The sequence below is a fragment of the Camelus ferus genome, chromosome 12, assembly GCF_009834535.1.
Source record: "Camelus ferus isolate YT-003-E chromosome 12, BCGSAC_Cfer_1.0, whole genome shotgun sequence".
NCBI classification, from domain to species: Eukaryota; Metazoa; Chordata; class Mammalia; order Artiodactyla; family Camelidae; genus Camelus; species Camelus ferus.
In genome coordinates, this window is record NC_045707.1 from 41,056,488 (window position 1) to 41,069,062 (window position 12,575).

At 35.2% G+C, this 12,575-nt stretch overlaps 1 long non-coding RNA gene and 1 other non-coding gene across 2 annotated transcripts; one reads left to right on the forward strand and one right to left on the reverse strand.

Annotated features, from left to right (window-relative positions):
* Positions 1-161: 161 nt before the first annotated feature.
* LOC116667853 lies at positions 162-268 on the reverse strand. The gene has a single exon (XR_004324907.1). It is a non-coding gene; the product is annotated as a U6 spliceosomal RNA (small nuclear RNA).
* Positions 269-4,618: 4,350 nt separating this feature from the next.
* LOC116667701 lies at positions 4,619-10,614 on the forward strand. The gene is made up of 3 exons (XR_004324693.1): positions 4,619-4,877; positions 9,506-9,509; positions 10,602-10,614. It is a non-coding gene; the product is annotated as an uncharacterized LOC116667701 (long non-coding RNA).
* The last annotated feature ends 1,961 nt before the right edge of the window (positions 10,615-12,575 follow it).

Genomic DNA, 12,575 nt, shown 5'->3' on the forward strand with positions numbered 1-12,575 from the left:
GAAATAAGAAAAATACCTCAAGGCAAAAAAAGTGAAAACACAACTTTTCAAAATCTGTACAATACAGCAGATCTTTCTTTCTTTCTTTCTCTCTCTCTTTCTCTCTCTCTCCCTCCCTCCCTCCCAAAACGAGCTGCCAACAGCACTTGATTTCTTCTTTAAAAATTATGGAACACTTCACGAATTTGCATGCCATCCTTCTGCAGGGGCCATGCTAATCTTCTCTGTATCATTCCAATTTTAGTGTATGTGCTTCCAAAGCAAGCACCAGCAAAAGTATTTCTAAGAGGGAAGTTCATAGCGTTCCAGACCTCCCTCAAGAAACAAGAAAAATCTCAAATAAACAACCTAACTCACTACATTAAAAATTAGAAAAAGAACAAAGCCCAAAGTCAGCAGAAGGGAGAAAGATCAGCAGGAAATAAATAAAATAGAGATCAAAAGATCAATAAGAGAAGATTAACAAAACCCAGAGGTAGTTTTTTGAAAAGATAAAATTGATAATCTTTAGCAAGGCTCACCAAGAAAAGAGAGGACCCAAATAAAGAAACAAAAGAGGAGAAACAACAACCAATATCATACAGATATAAAAAAGCATAAGATGACACTATAAACACTTATATGCCAACAAATTGGACAACCTAGGAGAAATGAACAAATTTCTAGAAACATACGTCCTGCCAAGACTGAGTCAAGAAGAAACAATTTGAACAGACCAATCACTAGAAGTGAAGTTGAATCTGTAATAAAACAAAAACAAAGAAACTCCCAGCAAACAAAAATCAGGACCAGACAGCTTCATAGGGGAATTCTGCCAAACATTTAAAAGAGAACTAATACCTATCCTTCTCAAACTATTACAAAAAAAATGGAGGGGAGAACACATCCAAATTCATTTTATGAGGGCACCATCACCCCCAATATCAAAACCCGACAAAGATACTACAAAAAAAGATTAAAAAGCCAACATCTCTGATGAATATAGATGTAAAAATCCTCCACAATACTAGGAAACGGAATCCACCAATATGCAAAAGAATCATACACCATCAAGTTGGATTTATTCCAGAGTCACAAGGATGTTTCAACATATGCAAATCGATGTGATACACCATTAACAAAAGACAAAATCACATGATCATCTCAGATGCAGAAAAAGCATTTGACAAATATCAACATCCATTCATTAAAAACTCTCAAAGTGGGTACAGAAGGAACTTACTTCAATACAGTGAAGTCCGTATACGACAAACCCACAGCCAACATAATACTCAATGGTGAAAAGATGAAAGCCTTCCTGCTAAATTCAGGAACAAGACAAGGATGCCCACTTTCACCACCTCTATTTCCCACATTATTGGAAGCCCTAGCCACAGCAATCAGACATCGCCATCAGACAAGAAAAAGACAGAAGTTATAGAAAACCCTAAAACGTCCACACAAAAACTACTAGAGCTGATCAAAGAATTCAGCAAGGTAGCAGGTTACAAGATTAACGTTCAAAAATCAGTTGCATTTCTTTACAATAATGATGAATCAACAGAAAAAGAAAGTAAAGAAACAATCCCCTTTAAAATAGCACCCAAAGTAATAAAATACCTAGGAATAAATCTAACCAAGGAGGTGAAAGACTTATACACGGAGAACTGTAAAACACTGATTAAGGAAATTAAAGAAGACTTTAAAAAATGAAAAGATATCTCATGCTCCTGGACTGGAAGGATCAATATTGTTAAAATGGTCATATTACTCAAGGCAATCTACAGATTTAATGCAATCCCTATCAAATTACCCAGGACATATTTCACAGAACTAGAACAAATCATAATAAAATTTATCATAATAAAAATTATAATAAATCATAATAAAATTTATATGGAACCACAAAAGACCTAGAATTGCCAAAACATTACTGAAGAAAAAGAAAGAGGCTGGAGGAATAACCCTCCCAGACTTCAGACAATACTACAGAGCTACAGCAATCAAGACAGCATGGTATTGGTACAAAAACACACATATAGACCAATGGAACAGAATAGAGAGCCCAGAAATGAACCCACAAAATTTTGGTCAACTAATCTTTGACAAAGGAGGAAAGAACATACAATGGAATAAAGACAGTCTCTTCAGCAAATGGTGTTGGGAAAACTGGACAGCAGCATGTAAATCAATGAAGCTACAACACTCCCTTACACCATACACAAAAATCAACTCAAAGTGGATCAAAGACTTAAACATAAGACAAGATACAATAAACCCCCTAGAAGAAAGCATAGGCAAAATATTATCTGACATACATCTCAAAAATGTTCTCCTAGGGCAGTCTACCCAAGCAATAGAAATAAAAGCAAGAATAAACAAATGGGACCTAGTTAAACCTACAAGCTTTCGCACAGCAAAGGAAACCATAACCAAAACAAAATGACAACCTAAGGAATGGGAGAAAATTTTTGCAAAAGATGAAACTGACAAAGGCTTGATCTCCAGAATATATAAGCAGCTCATATGACTTAATAAGAATAAAACAAACAACGAATCCAAAAATGGGCAGAAGACCTAAACAAGCAATTCTCCAATGAAGAAATACAAATGATTAAAAGGCACATGAAAAAATGCTCAATATCACTAATTATCAGAGAAATGCAAAACTACAATGAGGTATCACCTCACACCAGTCAGAATGGCCACCATTCAAATGTCCACAAATGATAAATGCTGGAGAGGCTGTGGAGAAAAGGGAACCCTCCTTCACTGCTGGTGGGAATGCAGTTTAGTGCAGCCACTGTGGAAAACAGTATGGAGATTCCTCAAAAGAGTAGGAATAGACTTACCATATGACCCAGTAATCCCTCTCCTGGGCATATATCCAGAAGGAAGCCTACTTCAAAATGACACCTGCACATACAATGTTCATAGCAGCATTATTTACAATAGCCAAGATATGGAAACAGCCTAAATGTCCATCAACAGATGACTGGATAAAGAAGAAGTGGTATATTTATACAATGGAATACTATCCAGTCATAAAAATGACAACGTAACGCCATTTGCAGCAACATGGATGTTCCTGGAGAATGTCATTCTAAGTGAAGTAAGCCAGAAAGGCAAAGAACAATACCATATGCAATCATTCATATGTGGAATCTAAAAAAAAAAAAAAAAGAATGAAAGAAAAAGACAAATGAACATAAATACAAAACAAACAGACTCATAGACATAGAATACAAACCTGTGGTTGCCAGCAGGGAGAGGGGTGGGAAGGCATAGACTGGGAGTTCGAAATTTGTAGATACTGACAGGTATATATAGAATAGATAAACAAGATTATACTGTATAGCACAGAGAAATGTATACAAGATCTTGTGGCAGCTCACGGTGAAAAAGGATGAGACAATGAATATATGTATGTTCATGTATAACTGAAAAATTGTGTTCTACACTGGAAATTGATACAACATTGTAAACTGACTATAACTCAATAAAATAAAATTTAAAAAAAAGAAATAAACGCAGACATCTACTGTCAATCTATGACAAAGGAGACAAGAATATACAATGGAGAAAAGACAGTCTCTTCAACAAGTGGTGCTAGGAAAACTGGACAGCTGCATGTAAAATGATGAGATTAGAACATTCCTCTATACCATATATAAAAATAAACTTAAATGGTTTAAAGATCCTAATGTAACACCTGAAACCATAAAACTTCTAGAAGAAAACATAGATGAAACAGTCTTTGACATAAATTGCAGCAATATTTTCTTGGATCAGTCTCCTAAGGCAACAGAAATGAAAGCAAAAACAAACAAGTGGGGCCTAATTAAACTTAAAAGCTACTGCATAGCCAAGGAAACCACTGACAAATAGAAAAGACAACCTATGGAATGGGAGAAAATATTTGCAAATGATGTGGTCAATAAGGGGTTAATATTCAAACTATAAAAACAGCTCATACAACCCAACAGCAAAAAAAAAAAAAAAAAAAAAAAAAAAAAACCAAAAAACAATCCAATAAAAAAATTAGAAGACTCGGGGTTGGGGTGTATAGCTCAGTGGTGGAACATATGCTCGGTGTGCATATGTTCAATCCCCAGTGCCTCTGTTAAGGGATAAAAAAGGGAGAGGAGGGGAATCTGAATACATATTTTTCCTCAGAAGACATAAATGGCCAACAGGCACATGAAAAGATGTTCAACATCGCTAATCATCAGGGAAATGCAAATCAAAACCACAATACGGTATCACTTCACACCTGTCAGAAATAGCTATCATGTTAAAAATAACAAATGTTGGATGTGGAGGAAAGGGAACCCTCATACACTGTTGGTGGGAAGGTACACTGGCACAGTCCCTGTGGAAAACAGTATGGAGGTTCCTCAAAACACTAAAAATATAACTACCATATCATCCAGCAATCCCACTCCTAGGCATATACCCAGAAAAAAACAAAAAAAAAAGTAATTCAAACAGATACATGTACTCCAATGTTCATAGCAGCACTATTTACAATAACCAAGACAGGGAAGCAACCCAAGTGCAAATCAACAGATGATTGGTTAAAGAATATGTGGTATATGTATATACAATGGAATATTATTCATCCATAAAAAGAATGAAATACCGCTATTTGCAGCAATGTGGAATATTGTACTTAGTGAAATAAGGCAGAAAGGCAAATACTATGCGATATCATGTACATATGGAATCTATAAAATACAAATGAATGTATATGCAAAACAAACAGACTCACAGATATAGAAAACAAACTTGTGGTTAGCAAAGGGGTAGAGGGAAGCGAGGAGAGACAAATTAGGGGTATAAGAATAACAGATACAAACTAATATATATAACATAGGTAAGCAACAAGGATATACTCTGTAGCACCAGAATTATACCCATTATTTTATAATAACCTATAACAGAATACTAAAAAAATACTGAATCACTATGCTATACACCTGAAACTAATACAATATTGCAAATCATCTATATTTCAATAATTTAAAAAATTGCAACAATAAAAAGAAAAAAATGAGAAAATATTTTGTCAGGAATCCAGGTAATTACAAGGAGTAAATGGGTGATGATATATATGGAGCAGTATTAACAATATGATCTTTTCATAGAAAACAAATTTATGATTATCAAGGGGAAAGGGCTGGGGGAAGGATAAATTGGGAGTTTGGGATTCACAGATACAAGCTACTATATACAGAACAGATCAAGAAAAAAGTCCTACTGTATAGCTCAGGGACCTATATTCAATAGCTTGTAATAACGTATAATGAAAACGAATATGAAAAAGAATATATGTATAGCTGAATCACTATGCTGTACGCCAGTAACTAACACAACATTGTAAATCAATTGTATGTTAAAAAAAAAAAAAGATTCAAATTACCACGCTGTAAAAAAAAAACCAAACCAAACCAATGTGATCTTCTAAGAATTAGGCAGTCTTGTACTAGGCAGTCTCTTAAGTGGGATCAAAGTCAATAAAATCCTAAAGTCTTTGTCAAATCTTAGAGAGGTAAAATACATGATTAAAAACAGGAAAAAAAAATGCAGAACTGGTACTAAACTAAGACAGATACAACAGTCAAATTTTTTAAGTTATTTGGCAGAAAATACATATATATATATACATATATACACACACACATATATATATACAGAAGAAAGGAAATAATACCTCCAATTTTAAATTGTGTATTGTCTCTTGGTAGAGAGATTATAAGTGATTTTCATTTCCTTAATAAATTATTTATCTTCTAAAATTTGTTTTAGAAAGAATATTTTACTTTTATAACTACAACAATTTAACAGCAAGTATTAGGTCAAATTATGATGACCCAATATTTAATTTTTATTGGAAAGGAGAATGCTTTTTATTAGCCAACCCCAGGAAAGCTAACTTTGAAAATCCATAAAATGCCCTTATTTCCATTTTAAGAGACTCTGTATGATGAAATATTCATTCCAATTCTTGTGTTTTTATTTAGTTGGATAAAGATTAAAATTTATAACCCAAATATAGACGAGTTCTCATTTGGAGCTAGGAAAGTCAAAAGATGACATAATCCAATTGTGATTATTCATGGGGCAGATAATTCTTTCATCTTTTTTGTTCCCTATTTTGTTTTTTTTTTTTTCTTCACATTTTTATGTTTCCTAACATTTGAGAAAATAAGGCAATGGCTTTAATAAGTCAGCAGGTGGAGATGTTGAGCTGTCCTTGTTAATGTGACAAGTCAAATTAGGGTTGCAAACTATAGTCATGTGACATTGGAGAATTTATTTAAAATGCAGATCCCCAGTCTCTACCCATAGAGTTAATTTAGAAGGACTTTGATGGGGCCTTGGAATCTGAATTTTAACACCCCTTTCCACCACATGACCCGCTTCATCCTCTCCGAGTGATCCTGATACAGGCTGGCCCGTGAACCACAGTTTGAATAACTGATATCTGAAGCCATGAAAAACTGATATTTGAAGCCATATGTGTGTGTGTGTGTGTGTGTGTGTATGTACATTTAGAGAAAGTACAAACTGAGGGGAAGAAAAAGAGTAAAACAAATTCCTGGGGAACTCTAACATCTAAAGGAGTATTGAAAGAAGAACTAGCAAAGTGCTGAGAAGTTGCCATAATAAGAGGGTGTAGCTATGGAAGCCAAAGGAAGACAAGAGTAAGGGAAGAAAAAAGAGTGGTTGACAGGTCTGACTGTTGCTGAGAGTCGAGTGAGGTAAGGGCCAGAAAATGTTCATCTGATTTAGCAATATGGAGCTCACTGGTCACTTCAGAGCCACCACTGTTTTGAAGAGGTGGGAGGGGCCAAAATTGGTTTAAAAAGCATACATGGGAGGAGAGGAAATTGAGGCATTGATTTTAGATATTTTTTTCCTAGAACTTTGGCTGCTAAGAGGAAGAGAGGGGAGCAGCAGTTTATTGGGAAATAAGGCCCAGGAATTTAAGTTGAGAGATTTGAATATTTGTAAATGTTAATGGGAGGGAACAGAACAGAGAAAGAAAAATAATGGACAGTCTAAGATTCTTGGAAGACAAGAGGCCATTAGAACTCAGAACACAGGAGGAGGGACATCTCTGTTAGTCTCAGGGGAACAAAGAATGGAAATAGATGAAGGTAGGTTGTAACTTTGATGGCAGAAGCTTTGGGGGTTTCAGTCTGAACTATTACCTCAGAAAAAAACAGGAAGATCAAATACTAAGTATGAAGTGGGGATGGCAGGGTTGAAAGTTGAATAGAAAACACTTCCTGGAGAATGAATTGACTACAGGGAAATGGGAGAACTGGGGGCAATGTTAGGGGCCTGACTGAAGCTAGAACTCAAATTTTCAGTGTTACACATTTGCCCCATTAGGTGCTTTTCTTCAGCGGCAACAGAGCTGGGGTAGGCACAGAGAAAGATAGGAGGCTTTTTGCGAGAATAACACTTTGCCAGACAACACAGTGAAAGTGTGTTTGTCGTTTGCAAGAGACTGAGTGCGACGGTAGGGTTTGAGCCTAAGACAACAAGAGGGGGACTCATGAAGAGAGGAAAAGTTAAAAGCTAATGGGCTGGAAGTCCTGATGAGTCTGGCAAATGGTTATGGTGGGAACAGAGGAGACTCAGTGAGCTGGAAAGGTAGGAGGAATTGTTCTGAGGGAGGAACTTTGAAGGCGGAGCATCTTCAGGTGCAGCCATAGGAGTTGGAGGGCTTTACATGGAGTGCAGGGGCAGGTCACTTTAGACAAGGACCTTGAACTGAGAGGCCAAAGGATGAAGGCAGGAGCCAGCGTGAGGAGATTGTCAGATGCCATAGTGTTCAGTGAATGAACAGGAGTGACCAAGAGGTTCAGATTAAGGCTGCTTGGAAGTTGAATTTCCCAAATTAAGCTTTGTTTTCAACTGTGATTGCAAAAATATTAAGTTACGTATAATTTGTCCTTTTCAAACTTTCCAAGGAGGCTCCTTTGTTTTGGAGAATGGAGTTACAGGGGGGGAATGCAACAGAAGCATGAAAGTTATATTGTTTACAGAAGAAAGTGACCAAGTGACCCAAAAGGGAAGATCTAGGGTAATAGGAAAGAGGAAAACTAGAGGTGTAGCGGGGAGGTGAGTAAGTAAGAGGTGGTGTGGGAGGGAAGTGGCAACTGCCATGAAGCTCTCCTAGGGGATCTTGGAAGGAAAGGGCTCCCTGGTTAAAGGGATGTCTGGGAAGTTGTTCTGTTTGATGTGCAAAGTGTCAATTCACTAAACTTTTAACAAAAATCAATATAATTTGCCAATTACAGGCAGAACTGGACAGGACAACATGTGAAAGGCTGGCCTCAAGATTGTGAGAACAGTGACTAACACAGGGTCCTTTTCCTTTTGATTGAATAGCTGTCAACTTCTTAGGTCTTTTTTGGGAAATACTTCCTGAAAGACTCAAATGCCTTGTGATGTTTTATATAATCTAAGTAACTCATATTTGAAAACACTGTTCTATTTTCCACCCGAAAACATACATTTGCTGGTAAAATATTAACTCTAATTTTTAGAAAAATTTTAATGTTATTAAATATGTCTGGCATTGGTAGACAATCATGTTTGATATTCAGACAATAGTCTACCAGTGACTCAACAAGTACCATTATAACATTCTCAATATTGATAGCTTATATCTATTGAGTACTTGCTATATGCTACTGAATGCCTACTAAGAGTTTTTATGCATCATTTCACTTTTTAAAATCCACAATTCTATGAGGTAAATACTATTATTATGTCTATTATGCTAGTGAAGAAAGAAACAGAGGTTAAAGAAGTCAAATCATTTGACCAAGGTCTCATAGTTAATGAGTGTCAAAGCCAAATTTAATTTTGTCCTAGATTTTTATGTAACATTTTAAACCATTTTTATGAGTTTCTCCTTGAATAATATTATACTTAACTTCTAAGATTTTGGAATTCCTTTTGGTAGAAGAAGTGATTGCTAGCTACTCACCTAAATCCTTGTTCTTCTCTTCTGGGCCCTCAGCTGAGCAACATTTGCAAGCCTTCCTTGCTGTTAGGTGTGACTAGGTGGCTGCTTTCTAGCCAATAAAATGTGAGCTGAAATGATGTGTGCCACTTCCAAGCCTAGCCCATAAAAACTTCCCTTCCAGCTGGCTGTGATGGAGACCATGTCTAGGGCAAACTTGGAAGTCACATGTTGAAGATGGCAGTTTCCATCAGCTTTGGTCCCTGACTGACCACATGGATGAAAACTGCCCTGAGGACCTGTTCACTTGCCCAGTACTGTTAAAGGAGAAATAAAATTTTGTTTGAGTCATTATACATGGTTTTATTTGTTGCAGTAATAGTCCATTCTAGTTAATTGCAAACTAGGTAAAAAAATAAATTTGTTATGCACTTCTATATCATTCAGAATTGCATTTGGCTGCATTTCATATAGTGACTTAACCAAATATAAATACCTACATCTCAGCAGAGATATAGGGAAGTGCAAAATATGAAAGAGATTTGTGATAGCTTATTTGCAAAGATGGTCACAATAATCCTTCCTGTCCCTGTATGCACAAACTTTTGCACATGACTATGCTGCTCCTCCCATCAATTTACTAGAATTTATGTCTTTACTCTTTTTTTCTTCAATTAAAAAATTTGTTTAGAGGGGAGGTAATTAGCTTTAATTATATATTTTTTAATGGAGGTACTGGGGATTGAACCCAGGACCTCCTACATGCTAAGCATGCATTCTTCCACTGTATGTTTCTACTCTTTAAAGTTGGGCTTGGATATTTGAATAGCTTTGGCACGTGGAACACGTACAGAGGCTTGAAAAGTGTTTGCGCTTTGGAGCTTGCCCTTTTTTGGCTTCAGTTGGAACCCTGAAACCTTAATGTGAATGAGCCAGAGCTAGCCTCCTGGAGAGCCCGCATGGAGGAGAACTGAAGCACCTGAACCAACAGCCTGCAAACTCCCAAATATGTAAGCAAAGACATATCAGATCCTCCAGCCCCCACAGGTCTGTCAGATGACTGCTGTCATATGAGTTATAGGGGAGTTCAGTCCAAAGCAATGACCCATGAACTTCTGAACAAATAAAATGGTGTTTTTTTAGCCACAAAGTTTTAGGGTGGTTTATTATGTAGCAATAGATAACTGGTAGGAGTTAACAGATATCATAGACAGAATAAGATCTAATAAAATTTAATAGAGTCCTAGAAGAATGAAGAGAGAATAGTTAAGAATTTTCCACAAAATTTGTTTCTATGAAACAAATGAATCTATGGATCTATGAAGAACCAAAGGGGACAAATAAGAATCCACATCTAGACATATTGTAATGAAACTATAGGACACCAGAAACAAAGTAGCCAGACAGAATATTCAGACCATTATTAAAAGGAACTACAACTTGAATCTAAAAAAAAAAAAAGAAAAAAAGAAAGACAAACGAACTTATTTACAAAACAGAAACAGACTCACACACATAGAAAACAAACTTATGGTTACCAGGGGGAAAGGGAGTGGAAAGGGATAAATTGGGAGTTTGAGATTTGCAGATACTGGCTGGTATATATAAAATAGATAAACAAGTTTATCCTGTATAGCACAGGGAACTATATTCGATATCTTGTAGTAGCTTACGGTGAAAAAGAATATGAAAATGAATATATGTATACTCATGTATGACTGAAACGTGGTGCTGTACACCAGAAATTGACACAAGATTGTAAACTGACTATACTTCAATTAAAAAAAAAAAAGAGTCAAAAAAAAGGAACTACAACTTGATAAATTGCCTATGAAGCAACAATGAGCAGACTCAACAGCATCAATGGAGGCATATATTTGAAGTGCTGATAAGAAATAACTTTCAACTCAGAAAATGATCTTTCAAGATAAAGGCAAAATAAGGACAATTTCTGGTAAGTGAAAAATGAAAGCTTACTACCAAGAGAAATTTTAAGGGATGTTATTTCAGGAAGAAGGAAAAGGATGCCAAATTACTCCTTTTTGGATCTTGGCCTAAGATCCAAAAAGAAATAATTTCTGAGCACAGAAATTGGCAAATACATAAGTAAATTATCAACTGTCTGTATATATTAATATTCACAATAATAATAGTGTCTAACTTTTAGGAATAAAGCCAGAAAAATGTGGATAACAAGTGCACATAAATCAGGAGGGGATGAGTGGCATCAAAGTGTTTCAAAGTGTTCAGAGAAAAAGTATTCAAAATGAAATGGTTAATATTAGACTTTGTGGAAAAAACACAAAGCATAAATACAAAAAATAGACTCATAGACATAGAACACAAACTTGTGGTTGCCAAGGAGGGGGGAGGGTGGGAAGGGATAGACTGGGATTTCAAAATTGTAGAATAGATAAACAAGATTATACTGTATAATACAGGGAAATATATACAAGATCTTATGGTAGCTCACGGAGAAAAAAATGTGACAATGAATATATATATGTTCATGTATAACTGAAAAATTGTGCTCTACACTGGAATTTGATACAACATTGTAAAATGATTATAAATCAATAAAAAATGTTAAAAAAATATTAGACTTTGTGTGAATGTTAAAGCACAAGAGCTAAAAATTTAGTGTGTAACTTCCAAGCCAGTAGAGGAAAGTAAAATGTGAAATTAAAACAAAACCAAAAAACTCCATTGAACACAAAGCACAAAAGGAAAAAAAAAAAAACCTAAGGAGAAAAAAAAAAAAACACCAAGTAAATTTGGTAGGAAGAAGCCCAAAAGTATGAGTTAGTCACAGTAAATGTTAATGGACTAAACTTACTTACCAATTGAAAGAGATTATATTTATCATAAAACAAAACCAGATATATACACTATTGGATACACATGAAATATAAAAGGATATGGAAAGTTTGAAAGTAAACAGATAGGAAAAGATATAGATAAATATTAAAGAAATGTGGGGAAATTTTATTGCTATCAAACAAAATAGAATTTTAATACAAAAAGCATTATTAGGGTCCCCACATAATGATTAAAGGTCCAACTGACAGAAGATGTATACATTCTAAACTTGCATACACCTAATTAAATAGCTTCAAGATACAAAAATCAAGCCTATAGCACTATAAGGAAAAATTTATAAATCCCCTATCAGATTTTAACACATATCCAATCACTCCTCAGTTATTCCTAGACCAAGGAGACAACGATATTAGCAAAGATATAAAAGATTTGAATGACACAATTAGAAAGCTTGATATATCTTGGACATATCTAGAACTCAGCACCTCCAAATTACAGCATATTCATTCTTATCAAGCACAAATAGAATATTTTTAAGAAAGACCTTGTGTTAGGTTAACACATTTCAAATCATAGGTGTGATTCAGATTAAGGGGGTATCATCCACTTAGAATATCCCAAAGATAAATTTTAAAAACCAAATTTACTTGAAAGGCTAAAAACACACATTAAGCAACTCACAAGTCAAGGAAGAACTCATAATGAAGTTTTTAAAATACTTGGAACTGCATGGTAATGAAAATATTGCCTATCACAACTTGAGGAGTTCAGCTACATAGAGGGAAATTCG